Genomic DNA, 20,493 nt, shown 5'->3' with positions numbered 1-20,493 from the left:
CACGTTCTTCGCGGTGAGTAAGACAGCACTCACCACTGCCATGTACTTTCCATAGTTCGGGCTCAATCTTCCAGCGATCATCGAGAATTCTTTTCTCACCATGAAATTTTCATTCAGATCTTTCAAACGTTTACCCCGATCAACGGGTAGAAAATTGGATATCAATCTGCAACTGAGTTGAAGAAAGGTATCAACCATCGCGTCACAAGTCTGTGAAATACTTCTTAACATCCTTCTCACTTAATCTCTTGACTTGATCTTGGGTGAGATCAACTCCGGTCATCTCTTTCGCCTTCCCACTGGCCACCAGGACCGCCAGCCGCTCTCTTGCTCCTGAATCGGGTTCGTTCTCAAGAATGTTCCTTACATCTTTCAAGGCTTTTTGCTCGTTCATTTCCATTTTAATACTAAAAATTAATTTCAAAAGGACGCCTGAGGGAGAAAATAGGTTTTGAATATTTCTTTTCTTTTCAACTCGGAAATCTCTTTCAACCTCTGATATTTCCTCAATCCTCCTCCGTAATTGTCAAAAATCTCTTTCATGTCCATCCGAGGAGGAGTATACAACAGGACCAAAAAGGCGATATTCTCGCGGAATGGCTTGGCGATGCTCGTCATCTGCTGAGTTATGACCCAGACACTGATTCCACTGTGTTTCGCGCTGAATGTCAAGTTCATCAACTCATTTGTCCTCTTTTTCACATCCTTTGAACTGGCGCAATCATCGAGAATGATCAGGGAATTTGTTCCCTCACGAAACTCGCTATCCTCAACCAATCATCGATTTGATCTTGATAGGGGGTTAGGACAAAGAAATCTCGGTCATCCTCGGCGAAACTCTGATACGTCATATTGAATACATAAGTCGGACAGAGAAGGATCACGTAATTAAACTTTCCTCTGAATTCGTTGCTTAGTATTTCGACCAAGTATTTGGTCTTTCCTGAGTTCCTGGGACCGACTATCAATGCGTTGAACGGAATATTATCTGGATTCATTTTAATTTATTTTTTATTCTTCTGTGGCCATGCGAAGTGTGAATTCCATCCTTCATTATCACTCTCTTGTCATCCTCCGTGCTCAGGGCAACCTTGTTGGCCGTCTCTGTGAAAATCTCATGCTTATGACATGTGATCACATTCATCTTTCTCATCTGAGGTTTTCCGTTGAACAAACAATCTTTATAACCCTGATGTAAAATTTTCTTTTTTACAACGGCTTTCTTTACTCCTTTGCACTTCTTCTCTTCTTTTCCAATGTGCATCTGTACAATTTAGCTCTCAATCCGACGAACTCTTCAATGATCGTCCCTGCAGCCTCGTCTTTCATCGTTCCAATGACTTTCTTGTTGCATCTTTGAATCCCACTCGGATGATCTGCTGGAAAATCGCTCGTGTCAAACTTATATTCAACGTCTGACTTGATGTCTTCATGAACATCTTCAGTTTCAATCTCGTACATCAGACTCTCGGTGTCCGTGAATATTAATTTTGCCCTGGATGCATACTTTGGTTTGACGTTGTCGTGATGAAAATCGTACATCAACGTCTTGCTGAGTTCTAAGATACACATTCCACAATAGACCGGTTTGTTGAAGACCAGCTTCCTTCGTTTCATGTGGATGGCGACCAAGTTTTCATCGAATATCGTCAAATGCCTGAAATTCGGTCTCGCTGATAACGTTTCTGCGGACTTCCTATTATTAACGAACTTCACATCGACTTGTTTCCTGATGTTCTCCATCGTCTTCCCGAAGACGGAGTTGTTCATCAACTTGAACAAATCCTTTTCGAAGCTGGTCTTCGCTCCTTTCCTTAGATCCTTGTTTTTCTCAACATAAATTTTCAACCATGGCTTCTCATCAAATCGGATCCCACGATGAATCTTTTTAAACTCCATTCCAAGCGCGAGACACGGCTTCAAATTTCGATGATGAATGACATACCTCTCATTGTGATTGGGATTTGGAATCAGCTTTTCCACTCTGTTAACCGTGACACTCTCAGGAGCCAGAGGATAATTATTGTGAAGATCGTGAAGTTCCTCAGGGTACTCCATGACCACCTCAAGGATGTAAGGAATGTTTTCCCAGTTTTCGATCTCTTTTTCAGTCATCCATTTGAATCCACCCACTGGAAGTGGTTCACACTCGCCCATCCATAAAGATTATTTGCGTCGAGATATTGAATGAATTTACTCGGTTTGCTTGAATCATAATCTTCAGCCATGTATTTATTATTGGCCCTTCCAATACGATTTGAGATCATTGAGATGCTTCCACGCGTTCCCCTTTCAAACAGAAGTAGCATGTGAACGTCTCTCGACAATTCAAGTTCTACGCCAGTCATTTTCAAAGCGACGTCCCAGGCCAAACCAGGGGCGGTGTAATACCAAGCGGGATCGAGATCATAATTCTTCAGGCAGACGTTTCTGAGTTCTTCAAACACGTCAGCGAGGAGGAGGACATCGGACATTCCACACTCTCTCAGCATGCTCGTAGTCCTCAACAGAGATGTGAGAATCAGCGAGCTTCGAATAAAACGCTTCTTTAGGAGGCAACTGACTTTCTTTAAACTTTTTGAAATCACTCATGTAATCGTAAGGATAACCTCCCTTTCTCGTGAGCAAATGAATGTTTCTTGGTTAAGCGGATATGTGTGACAATGGGTTCACATTTTGTACAAGAGACGAGATTACCGATGAGACCATCAAGGGAGGAGGCCTTGAATTTGAAGCTATCGATGAACCTGATCTCATGCTTGACTTTGACTGCTTTTCCCTCCTTGTTTTCATAAGAACCTATTTCAATTTCTTTGCTGAAGCTAATGTAATTCTCCTCATTATTCGGAATGCATCTGATCTCGCCTTCGCTCTTGCCGAGATTCTTGATGAACAAATGTGAGTCATAGTTGGCCAGATTATGAAAAATCACCGGAGTGAACTTTGGCTTCTTGAATTGCAAGTTGCATATTTTATGCGCGACTCCTCGATACTTTCCCGTGAAATGGTAGTGGTCTCTGACTTTGTCACCCAGACGTTCACCTCTGCAAATCCAACATTTTTCTACTCGGTTGAACTCAAACATATCTTTATGAGTTAGTTTCATCATCCTGTCGAATTCTTTGTCGATCTTCTTGATATCTCTTTCAAGCATCTCAACGAAGATCCGACTGACGTCTTCATGTTCACTCTCCGCTCTGTAGATGACAGGTTCTTGAGACCACATCTCATCGTCGAAGCAAACTATGTGGTAACAAACCCCACATGGCACGTGCTTTTGACATCGCTCCGTGAAACTCTTTTCACCATGAATTGGGTTCATGAGTGTTGATCGGTTTGACTATCGCCTCGAAATCCGCGTAGACAACGAAAGGGACTTTGATCATTCGATTATGATTCTTGAACTGTAGGTTGCCCTTTGGTATTTCAATCCTTGTCTCTTTATTGTTTGAGCAGAGGGATTCATGGTTCCTTAATCTCTCAACATCGGGAAAATGACTCAGACATCTGAGACAGAAAACGAACGATTTCTCGTGATTCGTCACTTGACTTCTGAGCAACCTGGTCATGTCTTTTATCACTACCAGGCAATAATGCGAGCACAGCGAGGGTTGCTTGCTCTTATCCTTCTCGTCGTGAATCAACGTTTTAATTTGCTTATTCGCAGAGGATAGATCATCTGCTCTTTATAACCAAAGACATTGACTGAAATCAGTGAGTTGAGGTTTTCAAATCCACCCACCTCTTTGAGTTTCACAAGAAATTTCATGTCTCCCCAGTCGAGTCGCTCAGACTGTTCCCTGAGGAGCTTGGTGATCCTCTCAGGGTGTTTATCAACTGGATTGAAAGCCCTTGTCACGCACCATGTTTGAAGCATTGCTCGTCTTCATTCTTCAGATTGATCACCACCTTCTTGTCTTTGATCGCTTTTGGAAGTTTAAAAAAGGATAAACCTCGCAGCGGACGATAGTCGGTGAAGTGAACGTCGAGCGAGAGGACTCTCTGAAATCTCCAATTACTCCCTCTTTGATTGAAATTCTGGATCCTTTCTTCGATGTCACGAATCGTAAAGTTAAATTCTCCAGATTCATCGGTCGACATGAGATTCTCGATTGCATAGATCCCGAAATGAGCATCCAGAATTTCAGTCCCCCCACCGAATAATTCTTGTCTCTCCATCTCGGTATTAAAGATCAAAATCACCCTGGTCCTGCGATTCAAATTGAGGACCACTTCCCTGACCATTTGCGTGAACTCCCTTTTCCCGCTTAATGACGGACCCAAAATCCTGAATTGTCTCGCGAAACCGCGAAACGCGCTTACTGTCTCAGTGACACTGAATTGATTTCTCCGGCTACTGATCTCCTTGATCATGTTGATTTTCATCTCTCGTTCCGCTTCCTCAGGATCGGTTATTTTGATCTTGGGGAGCGGAACGCTCGTCGCACTCGCTCTCTTTTTGCGCCAGCCGAGCATCTCATCGATTTCTCTGATTTCCTTCTGTTGATCACTTGGAGAATCCGTTGATTGAGGGGTGACGGCTCTCGTCGATCTGAGAATGGGAGAATCGATGTCTGGAACTTCTTTGTCCAGAATATTTGTCGCTGTTCGTATCCTGTCAATCAATTCCTGTTTTCTCAATCGACTGTGACCCTTGATTTTGAGAGACTTTGCTCTTTTTTTTTCGCAGATCAACGACTTTCTCGTTGTCCAGTTTAAAATAGAAACCAAAAATGAAACTTTTTGAAAAAAACGAAGCTTTTTGAAAAGACAATAGGCACCTTAAGATACCAGGGCGGGACGAGGTAGGACGGCTACCGGAAGTGAATTAACTCAACCTCATCTCGTCGAGGACGCCATTTCGCTCGACTAGCCGTCGTATCGAAAACGTGAGTATTTTGTACCTGTTTTGCCCCAATAACTGTTCCAATTAAGAAATGGTAAGCGTGCAGCGTGCAACTATCGAGTCATATATGCACGCGGGAGGTTGCTAAGCACGAAAGAAGCGTAAGAGTCGCACGAGGCGATAGCCGAGTGCGACTCTAGCTTCTTGAATGCTTAGCAAACCTCCGAAGTGCATATATAACTCGATAGTTGCACAGTGCACGCTTACCATTTCTTTTATAACATTGAGACTTTTGAGATAGCATATACTGGAGTCTATCTTTTTGTCGAGGGTCGAGGGTCGAGGGTAATATTTTTTTTCTGAGTTTTTTCTTCTTTTTTTTTCAAATGTCACAAATCGCAGGAGTGATGAATCGGAGGCTTGTCAACCCCATTCACTACATTGAAGTGTGTTTGCTTTGTCATTAACATCAAACCTAATTTGGTAAAATGTTGGCGTGACTTCCTATCACACGATCAGTCGAAATTTTTGAATAAATTTTCTCAAATACATGCCGTAACTACATGTACACTGTAACTACTAGGTATTACAAAGGAAGAGCCCGGTGGAGGAAACGCTCTAAAAAGGTCCTACCGTCGCTTGCAACTGCCGGTCAATCAAAATTCAAAGTTTTGACAATCAAACTTCAAAGTTTACCCTCCCACTTGGGAACCTTTTGGCGCCACTCTGCAAACACTTGAAGAGGAGCAAAGTCAGCAACGCATACGGGCATTTTGCCTTTTACAGTTTTGAAAATCAGAATGAATTATAGGAAATCAATAGAGGAATTTCTGTCGGATATCGACTGTGATCTTTTACAATATCCAGGGGAATTAAGGAAGAAAGGGTTCACCTAAACATTGTCCGCGCGGTATCCAGATGAAGATGAGATTCATTTTCTCCCTGAAGGCCACAAACGGTAACAAAAGCTTAGTCTTGCAGCTTGAAGCGTCAAACAGCGTCAACACAGCAGTTACAAAGCCCTGAATCAAATTTAAAATCTCCTGCACGAAAAAAGGTCTCCACGTCGGACTGAACTGAACAATGATGCGGACGAGTATCGAGTACCGAAAACGAGCGACGTTTCTCTTCCAACAAGCAGGCGTCAGTTACTTAGCCCATGTGAAAGGTTTATTGAGGAAAAGACAGGGGCACCCAACAGATCGTTTCGGTAAATTGTCTGTTCGGAAGGCCTTTAATCCCCTCTGATTTTCTGAAGAGAATTGTCACCTCGAACTTTCGTGATTTAATGTCTGTTGTTTTCGAATTGTAAAAAATGTCGTTTTGGGTACCGAAAAAGGTCAGCTATCATTTTCGGAAAGGCGATAAGACCTAAGGTTTTCGGGGAATGGACAAAAAAGCCCTAATAACTTCGAGAATACTCAAGTTCCCCTAGAATAACCGGACAGATAAATTTTTTTAAGCGCAACCTAAAATTAACCTACAGAGCTTTAAAAGTACCCCAGATAGCCTAAAACAGCGTTTAAAAGCATTTGAGAGAAAACGGTCGTTGGGTGCCCCTGAAAAGAGGCAAGAATTAAAGTTTAAACTTGAGGAAGCAAGCGCTAAAAGATAAGAACTTGAAGAAACCTCTGCCTAGATAAGAGACGCATCTTCCGCGCTTGGAAATACCGGTCAACGGTATGTAAGCTTAATTGTCATGAAAGAAATCACACAGTTCGCACCTGCCGAATGGCAAAATTTGAGTCAGTGTTTTTCCGTGGATAGTTGAGTAGGCATCAGGATGAAAAACAGGATTTTCAGGAGAAAAAAAGGAAATAGCAGCATTAGAAACGGCCGCCGCGAAAATAGAACTGGATTTGAACTGGCTTTCTCCCGAGTGAAAATAGTTCTTTGAATAAACACGTAGAGGAAATTTTGCTTGCAAAGTTTCTCCATGAATACGTTTAATTTGTTTTAAATTCCTCTATCTATTTCCTATCATTCATTCTGACTAGGTATAAAATAATAGGTGGAAGATTGTATTCACCAAGTTTGAAGGATGTAGCTTAGCTAGAAGACGCTCAGTTAATTTTTCTAATTTTCCATACATTTGTCTGTATTTTTTTTTCGCGCGAACCGCGTCCACCCGGCCAAATTTACAGACAAATGTATGGAAAATTAGAAAAATAAACCGAGCGTCTTCTAGCTAAGCTACATCCTTTCAACGTGGTGAATAAGCTCGCAAATCTCACAGATATTTTTCATCCGGCGACCATTCGCAAAGCCCTGCAAGTTTACCGAAGGAGAGTGGTAATTTAGATCGCAAAACTCACAGATATTTTTTTTAACAGCGAATTTACCGAAGGAAGAAAATAGCCGTAAATTTGCTTCCAAAGTTTCCATCGCCTCCAGATTTCACCTACAGTTCCTGTTTGATAGATGGCAAAGGAATATTTCTCATCGCGACCCGTCAATAACACTGGAAAACAATGAAGCCAACACTCCACGAAATCGCATTGGTAGTAACACGACCTGAACAACTACAGCGAAATAGTAAAAAAGGTACACAAACGAAGCCAGGGAAGGCGTTGTTATTTGTTTTCAGTCCACAGTGAAAAATTTGAAGCTAAAAATGTGAAATTCGAAGCGAGTGAGGCACTTTGACACAACATTGTCACTATCAATACAAATATTAACGCGAACCACATTCTGTTATCCCTATGTGTTATCTTTTTGTTGAAGAAATTACAACTGCAAAACTTAATGTTTAAATCTATTTCTACACGGATAGCCATTCAAAAGTTGATGGCATTAGTGCATCAGCCAAAGCATCCAGCGTGATGAAGTCACATGACAAACCGGACTTTCAATGTTATAGAAGGTTATAGATAAATAACCAAGTCTGTGATATGTTATTAAACCCTCGACATGGGACCCAAAAAGATATCTGAATCGAGAAGACTACATTTAACCAAATCAGGGAAGAACTTGTAGACCGGACTCGACTGAGCGGCGGAAATCGAGCCTACAGCAAGGAGTAAAACAACAAACCCAGAAAAAAATATTACCCTCGAGCCTCGAGCCTCGAGAAAAAGATAGACTCCAAATAATGAATATCGTCCGGCTTACATGAGGTCAAAAGCGCGATAAACCGCGCGAAAATGTTTATTCAAAAATATGACAAAGCGACGAATCAAAATTTTTCTTGGATCGCGGCGAGTTTATAGTCTGCATTTTCTCGATTTTGGGCAAACAAACAACTTCAAACTGCTCGTTAACCTAAATATCAAACTGTCAACAAACGAAACTTGCGTTCGGTAAAAGTGTTTCTCAAAAGTTAGTCAAGCCTAAATTTGGATCAGTTTTCCGAAGAATTGAAAACCAACTGCACATGGTTGAAGCTATTGGTTGCTGAGCTCTCTGTCCTTCACGGCCTCTTCGGCAAAAGCAAAGAATAATATGGAACCAGACATTTCTTAAGAGCGAGAGTGGAGAAGAAAGCGATCAAACACCCCTGGCTTTGAGCTGTTCGAGGTGCTCTTATTCAATAACAGGTTTGTGGGTTTCGTTTTCTTTTTCATTTCGTTTTAAATTGATGAGTTGCGCGTCCAAGGCTGAGCTTGAACACTTGAATGACTTTCTTTCTTTCGTTATTTGGTAAAATGAGCTTAAATGAACAGAAGACTGAGGCTTAAAGGAAATTGTCAGAAATGTAAGCATATATCTGTGCACGATGTAGTCCTCCTTCGAACGACTGTTTCTTCAATTTCAAGAGTTCAATTCACGATCGAGCGAGTCGAGCGATCGAGAAAAACTGAAACCAGTGAACTTAAGTTAAACAATTCATCAGAGGCTACCAATATTTGATAAAACTTTCTTTATTAAAGCTCAAAAAATATTATCTTTAAAGTTTTTGGAACAGAAGGATTTCGTATGGAAGACTTATAACAGAAATTTGTTAAAACTCTCATGTACAAGTTTTGCTCGCCGAAAGCATTTTTAAAAGTGGCTTTCGACGCCAGAAAAAATTTACAATGAAATCTTGTGCTGAATTTTATCGTAGGCAAATCGCTGAAAAATTCTCTCTTAAATTCCCGCGATGCATTACTGACCTCGAAAAGTTGATACAGACCAGTTTGTTGGGTTTTTTTGGTCCGTCTCCGAGTGCCGAGTGCCTTTGTTCAGCCAGCTGATTCAACTCCTTCTCGCTTGAGTTAGCAAATCTCTTAGGTGGAGGCCCGTCAAAAAACTCGAGCTCAAAATTTCGTAGCTCACAGGAATAATCTTCCTCATATCCGGAAGAACGATTAAATCTTCCCATATTTTAGGACAAAATAATAGGAATTATGTTTTAAAACGTGTCAACATCAGTGAAAAAAATTGCCGAGAAAAAGTACAAATAAACAAATTGACGTGAGCGTGCAACCCACGGGCAAATAGATCAAGCGTATTAGCCAATCAGAACGTGCGCTTCGCTAAGGCTATGTTATAATCGACTTTATTTTCAGTTATATTGATAGGAATGTTTATAAGGTTCACAGGTTTCGTGATTGTAGTGTAGAATACTACGCTGAGATTCGAAAATGTGAATAAAAATATTCCTCGTCTGTTTGTTTGTGTTTCTGCTGTCACTGTTCAGACGCTATCACGAGTGTACAAGCTCAGTACAAACTGTATGCATTGAGATTACATCAGTGTAAGTACAGTCGATAAAATGTTGTAAGAATGAATGCCATGGAGCATCTATCGAGCAAATAAAATACACATTTTCAATAATAATCAAACTGACGTTTAGTTGTTTTTTTTTTATACTACCCGGAACTTGATGCAGCGTTTGTTTGATTTTTATAATGCTTTTTACAATTACAGATGGAAATTGAAACGTTCACCAAAAGTCAGGATTCTTCGGCGACAGAATTCCCAAACGCTTTAGTGGTAAAAAACCATTTGAAGCAGGTCGATTAGATTGTTCGTTTAATTTTTTCATACGGAAATCATGGTTTCTCTATTAAAATATTGACAGATGTTTGCTTCGCTTATAAAAAAAAAAGAAGAAATTCAGCGTCGCTGTTCACTATCGTTTAAGCCTAATAGGGTAAGATTTCTACCACCTCTTTTATAGTCTAATGGATTTTATTGCCTCTGTGAATAGCTTGCACGAGGTTCGAATTATTGACGTCGCCGTCCTTTGCGACATGACGGGACCCGCGAAAGTTTCTTGCGTCCACTGTCGTTGCCGTCCTAGCCTTCCCGTCCTCGTATCTTAAGTTCCCTAATAAAAAATGGACAACGAGCGAAGGGACTGAGTCAGCTACCGCAATGAAATTATTCATCTTAAACCGATCACTGAAAAAGAATTCCGAGAAAGTCAGAGGCTATGGAATAAAATATCGGAACAAGATTCCGAGCAGGGAGTTGAAGGCGATGCTCGGTTATCATCCGTTAAACAACAGGATGGTTGAGATCAGAGACGAGGAGGACAATTGCAAGATCTTTGACAACATACGACAGGCAGCGATTGGGAGTGGGTTATCCAACTCGTCCGTCATAAAATGCGCGATTGATCATGGGAGGTCTTCCGTGAAAAGGAGATCCGACAAGAAAAAATTTTCTGTGAGAGAGATTTGACGATTTGCCTTTTGTCTTCTATTTGAAAAACGATTTTTTTATTAAAATGGAAAAAAAAACATATTTCAACTAGGAGAGGTGCAGGGTCATATTCGAGATATTTCTTAATCAGAATTATGCGAGATGGCGAGCGGTTCAAATTCAAAAAAGTCAGACCTTGGCGGTTAATGAATCATTAGACAAGCTTCTGTCTCGAACTCGACGGGTATTGTAAACAACTGAAATTAGCATTTGAATACGATGGGATTCAACATCACGAATATCCGAATCCTTTTCACAAGAGTGAAAGGGAATTAAACCGGCAGAGAAAGAAGGATGAGATGAATGATCGGAAGTGTAAAAGACACGGAACCACCCTGATAAGAGGGAGTTTACGAATCGACGACTTTCGCACGACGGCGCCGTTGGGTCACCTTATAGTCCCGCGTCGTCCTCCAGTAGAAATTTGAATTTACTATTCGCAGTAAAGATGACGTTTATGCGCGACCGGCAAATTTCTCCGCCGTTTCTGAAGTTTGTTTTTATCTTTTGACAAGGCGAGTTGTTTAAACCAAAATGCCTAACTTCAGAGAAACGAGAGCTTGTATCGCATACGCTTATGGAAGCAACTTTATAAACGAACAAGAATTTGTACTTTTTGTACGACTGTAACAAGTCAACAAATCCAGAGTTTCCGTACTGGAACTACGACAGGTTCGATTTAGACGAGAAACCAAACGACGAATGCGAGGCTGAGTTTCGTTTCTACAGGGAGAACATTTATAAACTTGCTGAACAGCTACAGCTACCTGACTAGATAACAACTTACAATGGTTTAGTTGTTGTTTCGGTACCTGCATTATGCATGTATCTCAAGCGCTTTGCCTATCTTTGTCGATATGGAGATTTGGTTTATCATTTCGCCAGACCAGTTCCTGAGATTTCTATCATAACAAACCACATAATGGACTTGATTTACGATCGGTGTCATCATATTTGACCGCTTTTAGTGTTGGTTGAACTCATAGCGTTCGCCATGGCATTGTAGAAGGTCGCTTTCTTGAACGAAAACAGGCAAGCAAAATTAAAATCAAACGTCAAGGACATGCCCCTAATGTGATACTTAAATTATCTGGCATAAATACCCGAAGTATCGAGAGAAAACTTTGCCAACTAACCTCGCGTCCTCCTGTTTCCAAGACGCTGACAAATCGCTCTCGCCAAAGTCGTCGACTTTGGCGCGAAGCCAATCTCGTTCCCAGAGCCCACGTGTCTTTTGGTCAGCGCCAAGACACGGAGCTCTGGAATAATCATTTTCCAGACTCCAAGATTTTAGGAGTTCCGGTTTCACGGTGCATGCGTGCCTTGGTTTGAAACATGGTAATTTCTTTCCCAGAGCCCTCGTGTCTTTTGGAATCTTTCAACCATGAAAACCGTCACTCCGAGGATGAGAAGCCAGGCATTCTTTCCGAGGAAGCTGATCATCGATCCGGCGACCTTGACGATGAAGCCGACGATAGTCCCGATCAGACCGGGAAGAATTTGTGTTATCTTTTTCCCGAGATTCTTGAGACCATCCCCGACTCCCTTCGCGACTGAGTTCAGGGAGTTGACAATCACTCCGATGACCGTTCCCACTACCAGGACCTACTGCCGTGACCGTCAATCCATACTTTTTGAAGATGTTCTTCACTCTCTCTCTGAGTGGGAGTCTCTCTCCGTGAGCATCTCTCTCATTCTCGAGAGCATCAATCTGCTTCATTTTCTCAGCTATCCTTTCTCTGGATCTTTCTCTGACTTCTTGAGCTTCGTTGTCATCATTTGCTATTGTCTCGTCTTCTCTGATGGACTTATTTAGTTCTTCAATGTCTTTATATTTTTCAGCAATCAACACTTCACGCTCTGTACCGAGAGAATTTTTTATTTGTTTTGGTAGCTTTGGATTAAACCTTCCAACGTTAGTTTCCCTCTCTACAGTGTACAGTTCCTAAGCCCTCTTACCTCGACCAAACATCTTCACCTTTGATTTTCCCTTTTTACTGTAAAAAGCTTCCAGTTCTGTAGCTTTTTCTTCAGGAAATATCTCGGTAAGCGCGTCCCATGCCCTTTCATTTGAAGCGAGTACGCGTGAAACGGCGTATTTTCCTCGATAAAAGAAGTTTCCGCAGTTGTTGGCTCTTTTTCTCTCTCTGTTCATCGTCGTCAAAGGAATATCTTCTCCTGAAGGACCAGGAGTTGAAGATTCGAAAGGATTAGTTGCTCCGTCTTCATCATCATCGTCATCTTACTCATGTTCTAATAGTGGATCCGTTTCACCTAAATCAGTCATTTTGAATATTGAAATATAATATTACGACAATTGAAAATGGAAGTTAGTGGAATGAACAACCCTTCTCTCGAAAAGAAGACATCGAACGCGTTAAAGTCTGATAGAAAAGTTCACCGAGTCACACTCAGTCCAAATCAGGCATCACCGGGTGAAACTCTTCACATCCCCGTTCCGAAGCTTGACGATGGAGTGGTCTTGGTTTCGGGATCACTGGCATTGATTTTCAATTTGACAGTGAGTGGCCATGCGAATAACTTTTTGGTGAACAATGTCGCGAGAGCATTGGTTAATCGAATGACCGTTAAATTCGCGGGAGAGATATTGCAAGATACGGACGGTTATGATTTGATCAAGCTTTATGAAGACCTCCTCTTGACTGAAAAAGAGAGAGCGAGTCGGATAGCGGAAGGAATTCAGTCTGAAGATCTCTCAAAGATCAGATGTAATGCCGGAGACAAAAAGACTTCGGGAGTCGTGAAAGAGAACAATGTCAATGTTGTATATGGGAACAAATATAGGATTCCAATAGATCATGATATTCTTGGAAATGAGACTCGCTTCCGCTGGGAGTGTCGTGAAGGGAAGCGATCCAACTAACCTTGAATATGAATTGACAAATATCCGTCTTGAATATGAAGTCATTCACAGTAAAGATCTCGCGGAAAGGGCTTTGTCAAATTATAAAAACGGGAAGAGATTCATGTATGAGTACATGACTCACCACAAGACGATCTCAATAACGAAGGGAACTGATTCCATCATCAATGAACGCATCATTGTTCCTGGGAGATCGATGAAGGGGCTCCTCCTCCTTTTCTACGAGCCATACGCAGGGGGAGCGAGAGAGAGTGAGAAGACATTCAATCCCGACATCACTCAAGTAAAAGTGACCGTGAATGGATTCCCGAATAAGGTTTTCAGCCAGGGAATGAAAACGAGGGATATATGGGAAGAAGTGAAAAGGAAGTTCGGAAAGGAGAACAGTTCGATGACGTCGGGTGAATTCTATGCCGGAGACAGATTCGCCTTGTTCGTTGATTTAAGGAGCATGAAAGACAATGAATTGCATGGTTCAGGATTAAGATTAGTGAATTCCAAAGATGGTGTTCAGTTGACCATGAATAGGAAGACTTCAGAGGAGGGTGAAGTAAAATGTCACATCTTCATTTTTTCAGACGCACAGTTCAACATCGTGAATCGCGAGCTTGAGAGTATTGTGTATTAGTGAGCCGGTCATTTGACAGAATCGATAGATCCATCGTGAACGAGAGAGAACCGGTTCTCTACTATCGATGGGCCGGGGAGGAGTTTCGTCAGAGAAGACTTGATGGTTGTCCCGAGGGGTACTGAGTTGCCTCCCGCTTGAGGTTTTTCTGCAATAATTTATTTCATGAAAAAATTATTTTTTCTCTTGGAATGAGCTTGCGGATTTTTTTGAGGGTGTTTCAAGGTCAAAGATGGTTGAAATCCTTTGGTCAAGGTCGAAGTAGTCACGAAATCCCAAGGTCAAGGTTAAAGTAGTCAAAAATGGTCGAAATCCCAAGGTCAAGGTCAAAGTAGTCAAAAATGGTTGAAATCCCAAGGTGATGGGCACGTTTTGTCCAAGAACCTATTGTTAATTAATTATAACATGGATGTCCAATATCAAAGATGTACTTATGGTAATGGTGCTGCTCTCTTATTTTGCAAGGCGTACGGAAGTACGGACAGTCACGTGACAACCAAAATTTTTGAGATCGATGGGTTACCAAATTTTCTAAGGTATGGGGCTCCGCTCGCGCGCCTTCGGCGCGCAGGAGCTCCGCTATTAGACTTGCAACCGAAATTCCCGGATTCCACCTCGGTACCATGCTGAGAGATTCCATGAGATAGCAAGCGCATGCGCCAATCAGTGCAACGTTTATCGCCGGTCAGGTTGGTTTTTACTGCTGTATACGAGGATTGTTTCCAAAAATACAGCTTTATTCAGCACTTAGAATGGACGAACCATTGCAATTAACAAACGCAACTACCACAGAGAGTTTGCTAGAGCTCGGCTCAGTGTTGGACTCCAGTTTGAACGACTGGAACGAAGAACGATCAGACTTTAACACTGTTCTCAGCGGTCTCACCCCTCACATATAAAAGGGACAGTAAACAAAGCAATGATGCCATTCTCTCGAAGCTGTATAGCAGTTTAGATTTAGCAATGTTTACTGTTTTTGTCTCCTCTTACTCCTATTCTTCAGCGCGGTCTTGTTTCTGTTGTCTTTCCCACCCTACCCACCCTTGTTTGCTATAAGTTTTAATTTCTCAACAGATCGAGACTGTTGGTGCCCACTCTCAACAATAGGTGCGAGGGGTACTGATGAGAATGGATAACTGTTGTTAGCTCCCGTCTGGCCGACACAGGTTTGGTGGCCCCGGCTACTAAGCCTTCTGGTGGCAAATCCATTAATGCTCCCACAAGACAAGGACCTTGTCATCCTTCCATAATCAGGGACTCTACATCCTCTAAGAAACCAAATGAGACTGACGGTATGCCTGTTGTCAGGCAATACTATGAAACAAGAGGAGTATCGAGGTCATCTTTTGGATTGCTCGTGGCATCCTGGCGAGGAGGTACTAAGAAACAGTACTCCGGGTACATCAAAAAATGGACAGCATTTTGTCTCCAAAGGAAAATCAATCATCTTCAACCACCTGTAGTAGCAGTCTTGGATTTACTTTCTGAACTTTTTGACCAAGGACTTACTCACGGTGTTATCAACTGTGCTAGAAGTGCATTGTCTTCTTATGTGTCTTTGGATGATGGCTCTGTAGTTAGACGGAACCAGCTAGTTTGTCGCCTGTTGAAAGGTGTTTTCCAGTCACGGCCACCTAATACAGAGGTTTGGGATGTCCAAGTAGTCTTAACATACCTGGCTACGCTTCATCCCGTTGAATCATTGACACTTAAACAACTCACGTCAAAATTTATAATGCTGTTGTTATTAGTATCGGGCCAGCGAGGCCAGACTATTCATTTGTTAGACATAAATCACATGCTTGTGAGTAATGACAATTACACATTTGTCATCCCTAACCACCTCAAACAAAGCAAACCAGGGGTATCTAACCCTCAAGTTGTTTGCAATCATTTGAACGACCCTATATTTGTGTTGTTACTACGCTTAAGGAATACCTTGTGAGAATCAAAGCATTGAGAGGCAGCGGCCAATCACAGCTGTTAATAAGTTACGTTAAACCTTATAAGCCTGTAAGCAGGGATACTGTAACTAGATGGGTGCGATGTACTTAGGCTTTAGCTGGTATTGATATAACAAAATATTCAGCTCACAGTTCCAGAGCTGCGTCTGTTTCAGCAGCCAGCAGGGTTAATATAAACCTAGATGACATTCTCCAAACTGCAGGGTGGTCATCTGAATGCTGCTTTGCTCGCTTTTACAACAAACCTATAGCTAAGGTTTCAAGCTATGTAAGATCAGTCCTGTCGTCTATGTCAAATGTATCATTTACACATTACCATTAAACATACATGTTGTTTCTTCATGTCTGTGTTGCTTTGTAGTCTCATGGAATCTCTCAGCATGGTAACGAGGTAGAATTTAAAAATTAAACGACACCTACCTGTAAGTTGAAGTTTGATTGTGATTCTACCGAGTTACAGGATGCTGAGAGATTACATGCCCAATTTTCCTACCCACCCCTGTGCTGTTGGGTAACACGTACATTCAGTCTTTAAAACCTGATTGGCGCATGCGCTTGCTATCTCATGTAATCCCTCAGCATCCTGTAAATCGGTAAAATCACAATCAAACTTCGACTTACAGGTAAGTCTCGTTTCATTTTTAAGCGATGACGTATTGTGTGACGTCATCGCTTTATGCTGGCATGCATGCATTCCTTTGGATAGTGATTTCGCATAGTTTGTCGCGCTTATGTCCGTGCGCTTATGTCGCTCACGATTTATCACCCTGTGGAAGCGAAATGCACTCTGGGAGTTTCTTTGCTGCTTTCTTTTGCTGTTTGTAGGTTCAGCGGAGTGCTTTTAATTGGAGCTTTTAAAAGAAGAATTAGGGGTGGATTTTGGTTTAAACAGTATCGAATAAATTTGCGTTCATGGGCAATCTCATAATAAGAACATATCCTCCATACATACAAGTTAAGATAGACAAGTAAGTCGCACAGGCGATAGGTGAAGGCTTTGCGGCGTTCCTTTGCTGTTTGTAGGATCAGCAGACTGCTTTTAATCGATATGACAAGTATACAGTTAAAACAACAAATTAATTTCCGGTGAGGTAATAAGTGTTGCCAAATATTTTTAAAGATAACAAAGTGTCGATGTAGGATCAGCGCAGTGCTTTTAATTTCAGTTTTTAAACGAAGATTTGAGGGTTGATTTTGCTTTATACAGTGTCGGATAAATTTGCGCTCACTGGCAAACTCGTAATAGGAACATACGGTCCATACATACAAATTTAGATAGAAAAGCAAGTCGCACACGTGATAGCTGAAGGGTCTACATAAAATTCACGGATTGGTAGCGCAGTTGTACTTTTGCCAGTCTTGAAGTGAATTGAATGAACATTGTATGAGCACTGAAATATACAGTTTACAGTAGTGATAACGAAGTCAGGGTACGATTCATTTTCAGTTTTCAGTTTTTTATGAAGTTTTGGAAATGTGCTGTTTTATATTTCCGTCACCGAAAGAGTGGTTGTGATTAAACAATCGATAATCGTTTTCACTAAAAAAGTTAACGTTAAAAAGCAACGACGTTTCGACCGCTCGACGGACGTCATTTTCAAGTTGAAAAGTAAAAGTTTTGCATGCGCCAAAATATATACAATCGATTATAACAATGCTAATGAGACACTGACTAAAACCCTAAAATATTTACATGGAAACAATACAAGAAAATTGCGGCATGAGTAATAAAAACGTTAAGGCGATAAAAACGATTTAAAAATAAAATAATTAAAATAATTAAGTAAATAGCTTCGCGCGGATCGAGTCACTCTGTTCAATTTTGGTTGAAGTTTACGAATAAAAAGCAATTCAAAAATCAAACAGTCGAGTTTACTCTGACATTTTTTCAAAATCCTGAAATTGTTTCCAATGGTCTCTGGATCCTTTCCGTGCTCATCCTTCACGTGGTTGCCGATTGTTGATCGCTTATGTTCCTCCACGCGTTGATACAGGTGTCGACTCGTGAAGCCGACATAGTCTGCATCGCACAGACCACACCTGTAATAATAAACAACGTTAACGTTAACTTTTTCAGTGAAATCCGTTTCTAAAAATTTGTTGATTCGAATTTTAAAACGTGAAAACCAGCTTCACTTGTTCCGACGATTGGAACAGTGTAGCCAAAAGCAAATCAATTGTGAGACTGCTATTGAATTCTTGAAACTGTGTCAAAATCTCGAACTCACACCAACCTTCGCAAAAGTTGATCAGACGAAATCCAAAAAGTGGAAGCGATCAGCAAAGACATTTGAGTTTTGTTGGTTCACAATTGGAGGTTTATGTCCCTTTGGTCTGAATTGTCCTCTGATCTTCTGACTTGTGTAAACAGGCTGGACAACGGCATCAATCTTTCGACTGAGATCACCGAGTTGGTGTCTTACAGCATTCGCCGATTTCTGGTTTTTGAACGGTAAGACAATTCTGATGGGAACATCTTGGTCATCGGATACTTGTTGTTTAGAACACACATTCTCAGTAACTTTCATTTCAATAAAATGTCTGGTGTTCTCTACGAGGGTTTTGGGATAATGCAGGCGAGCAAAAACCATTTTAAGACGTTCACATTCTTGATGGAAGAACTGCCAATTCGAGGAGAGTTTGAACGCGCAGTTTAACATTGTTTTCAGTAGAGAATGTTCATACCATACGTCAACGGCATGGCTTTGGTAATGCAGTAAAAGCCCAGTATCGGTCGGTTTCACGTAGACCTTCGTATCTAGTCGGGGACCATTTCTGATAATCACCATTCCAAGAAAGGGAAGCTTGCCGTTGTCTTCCAGTTCCATTGTGAAGCTGAGTGAGGGGTGGATTTCATTCAGTGTTAACAAGAATTCAGAGGTAGATGAAACATCGGGCATTTTGCTGAGGGTGTCGTCGACATAGCGCTTATAGAAAACAAGCATCTTGTTTTGGTTTTCCAATTTTTCTTCAATATTGCACATAAACGCATTTGCCATTAGTGGCCGGAGGGGAGAGCCCATGGCAACCCCGTCCACTTGCTCATACAGATTTCCTTCGAATTGGAAAAGCTGGTTTTTCGTAGCAACCTCTAACAGCTCTATAAGGTCAGTTTTTGTGATGTTGAGGTCATATTCCTTATTGAACCAATCGTCTTTGAAAGCTTTTTTCGCTAGGATTTCGATTGTTTCATCCACTGTTACGTTTGTGAAAAGAGACGAAACATCGTATGACACTTAAATGTCCTGTTCGTCGATTTTCATCTCATGAAGATCACTAGAAAACCAGAAGATGTCATTACCGGTTTGGTCGTTGACGGACAAAGGTTTTAGCTTTTCATCAAGCCACTTAGCAAGCTTGTAGTTGTAGGTTCTTGTTGCTGACAGGATTGGACGGACTGCTAGTTTCTTCTTGTGGGTCTTTGGCAAACCATAAAGGTGTGCGAGGCTAGAACCCTTTTGGAACAGTGAGTCGGCTATGGGTTTCGGAAGAATTCTTTGCACGATGGAGGACAGTTCCTTTTCCTTTTTAACTAGTGGGTGGTAATGCTTCGGAGGTCTTCCCTTTGCTTTTGGTCTTGCGAGACTGACGGGTATAAATTTAGTTTCATCGCTAATAGATGATTCCTTCAGTAGGCTGACATACTCTGTTTTGTCCAAGATCACGACTCCCGAGCCTTTATCCGGTCGCGTAATTGCAATATCGTCTCTCTTCTTTAGCTGACCTATTGCTCTTAACATTGATTTTGGTGGTGTCGGGCCTTTCCTCTTGATGTAGTTAAGGGCAATAGAACGTAGCGTTGCAGCTGCTAATTCTTTGTTCTCATCACTTAGTTTCGGCTCTAGCTTCCAGTAGGCTTTTTCAAAGGTTGCTTGTATTTCCATTGGTGAAGCTGGCTGTGGAAGAGCGAAGTCCAGACCACGGTATAAGGCAAGCTTCTGAAAGAACGACAACTTATATGAAGATAGATACTTGATATGTTCGTCGATATCAGCGTTGTTGCTGAGGAGCCTCGAGATCTTTTTTGTGTGACCATTCATCGACTGAAGATATTGTTCTTCACGGAGAGTGACGATCGTTCTCAGAATGCAGGCGAAGCGAAGGGGAGGATATTTCTCACGAATCTCATTGTAAACCTCGCTGATTTCTTCCCTGAGTTCGGTAAGGCGTTTTGTTTTCTGGTGTAGCTCCTCCGTGACGACATTCTCTTCAAATGTCTTTGCTGATCGCTTCCACTTTTTGGATTTCGTCTGATCAACTTTTGCGAAGGTTGGTGTGAGTTCGAGATTTTGACACAGTTTCAAGAATTCAATAGCAGTCTGCCAATTAATTTGCTTTTGGCTACACTGTTCCAATCGTCGGAACAAGTGAAGCTGGTTTTCACGTTTAAAATTCGAATCAACAAATTTTTAGAAACGGATTTCACTAAAAAGTTAACGTTAACGTTGCTTATTTTTACAGGTGTGGTCTGTGCGATGCAGACTATGTCGGCTTCACAAGTCGACACCTATATCAACGCGTGGAGGAACATAAGCGATCA

The 20,493-nt window shown here is 41.5% G+C and overlaps 1 long non-coding RNA gene and 2 pseudogenes across 1 annotated transcript; all 3 read right to left on the bottom strand.

The window, feature by feature from the left end:
- Positions 1 to 981: 981 nt before the first annotated feature.
- Positions 982 to 2,204, bottom strand: LOC145499793 (uncharacterized; annotated as a pseudogene).
- A 6,577-nt stretch (positions 2,205 to 8,781) lies between these two features.
- LOC145499917 (uncharacterized) lies at positions 8,782 to 12,757 on the bottom strand. The gene is made up of 2 exons (XR_014051006.1): positions 11,614 to 12,757; positions 8,782 to 11,494 (listed from the first exon to the last, which is right to left on the bottom strand). It is a non-coding gene; the product is annotated as an uncharacterized LOC145499917 (long non-coding RNA).
- Positions 12,758 to 17,656: 4,899 nt separating this feature from the next.
- On the bottom strand, positions 17,657 to 20,239 carry LOC145499845 (uncharacterized; annotated as a pseudogene).
- Positions 20,240 to 20,493: the final 254 nt, after the last annotated feature.

This window comes from Orbicella franksi, chromosome 10, assembly GCF_964199315.1.
Source record: "Orbicella franksi chromosome 10, jaOrbFran1.1, whole genome shotgun sequence".
Taxonomy (NCBI): domain Eukaryota; kingdom Metazoa; phylum Cnidaria; class Anthozoa; order Scleractinia; family Merulinidae; genus Orbicella; species Orbicella franksi.
The sequence above is the reverse complement of the archived record's forward strand: the minus strand, read 5'-3'. Positions and strand labels throughout refer to the sequence as shown.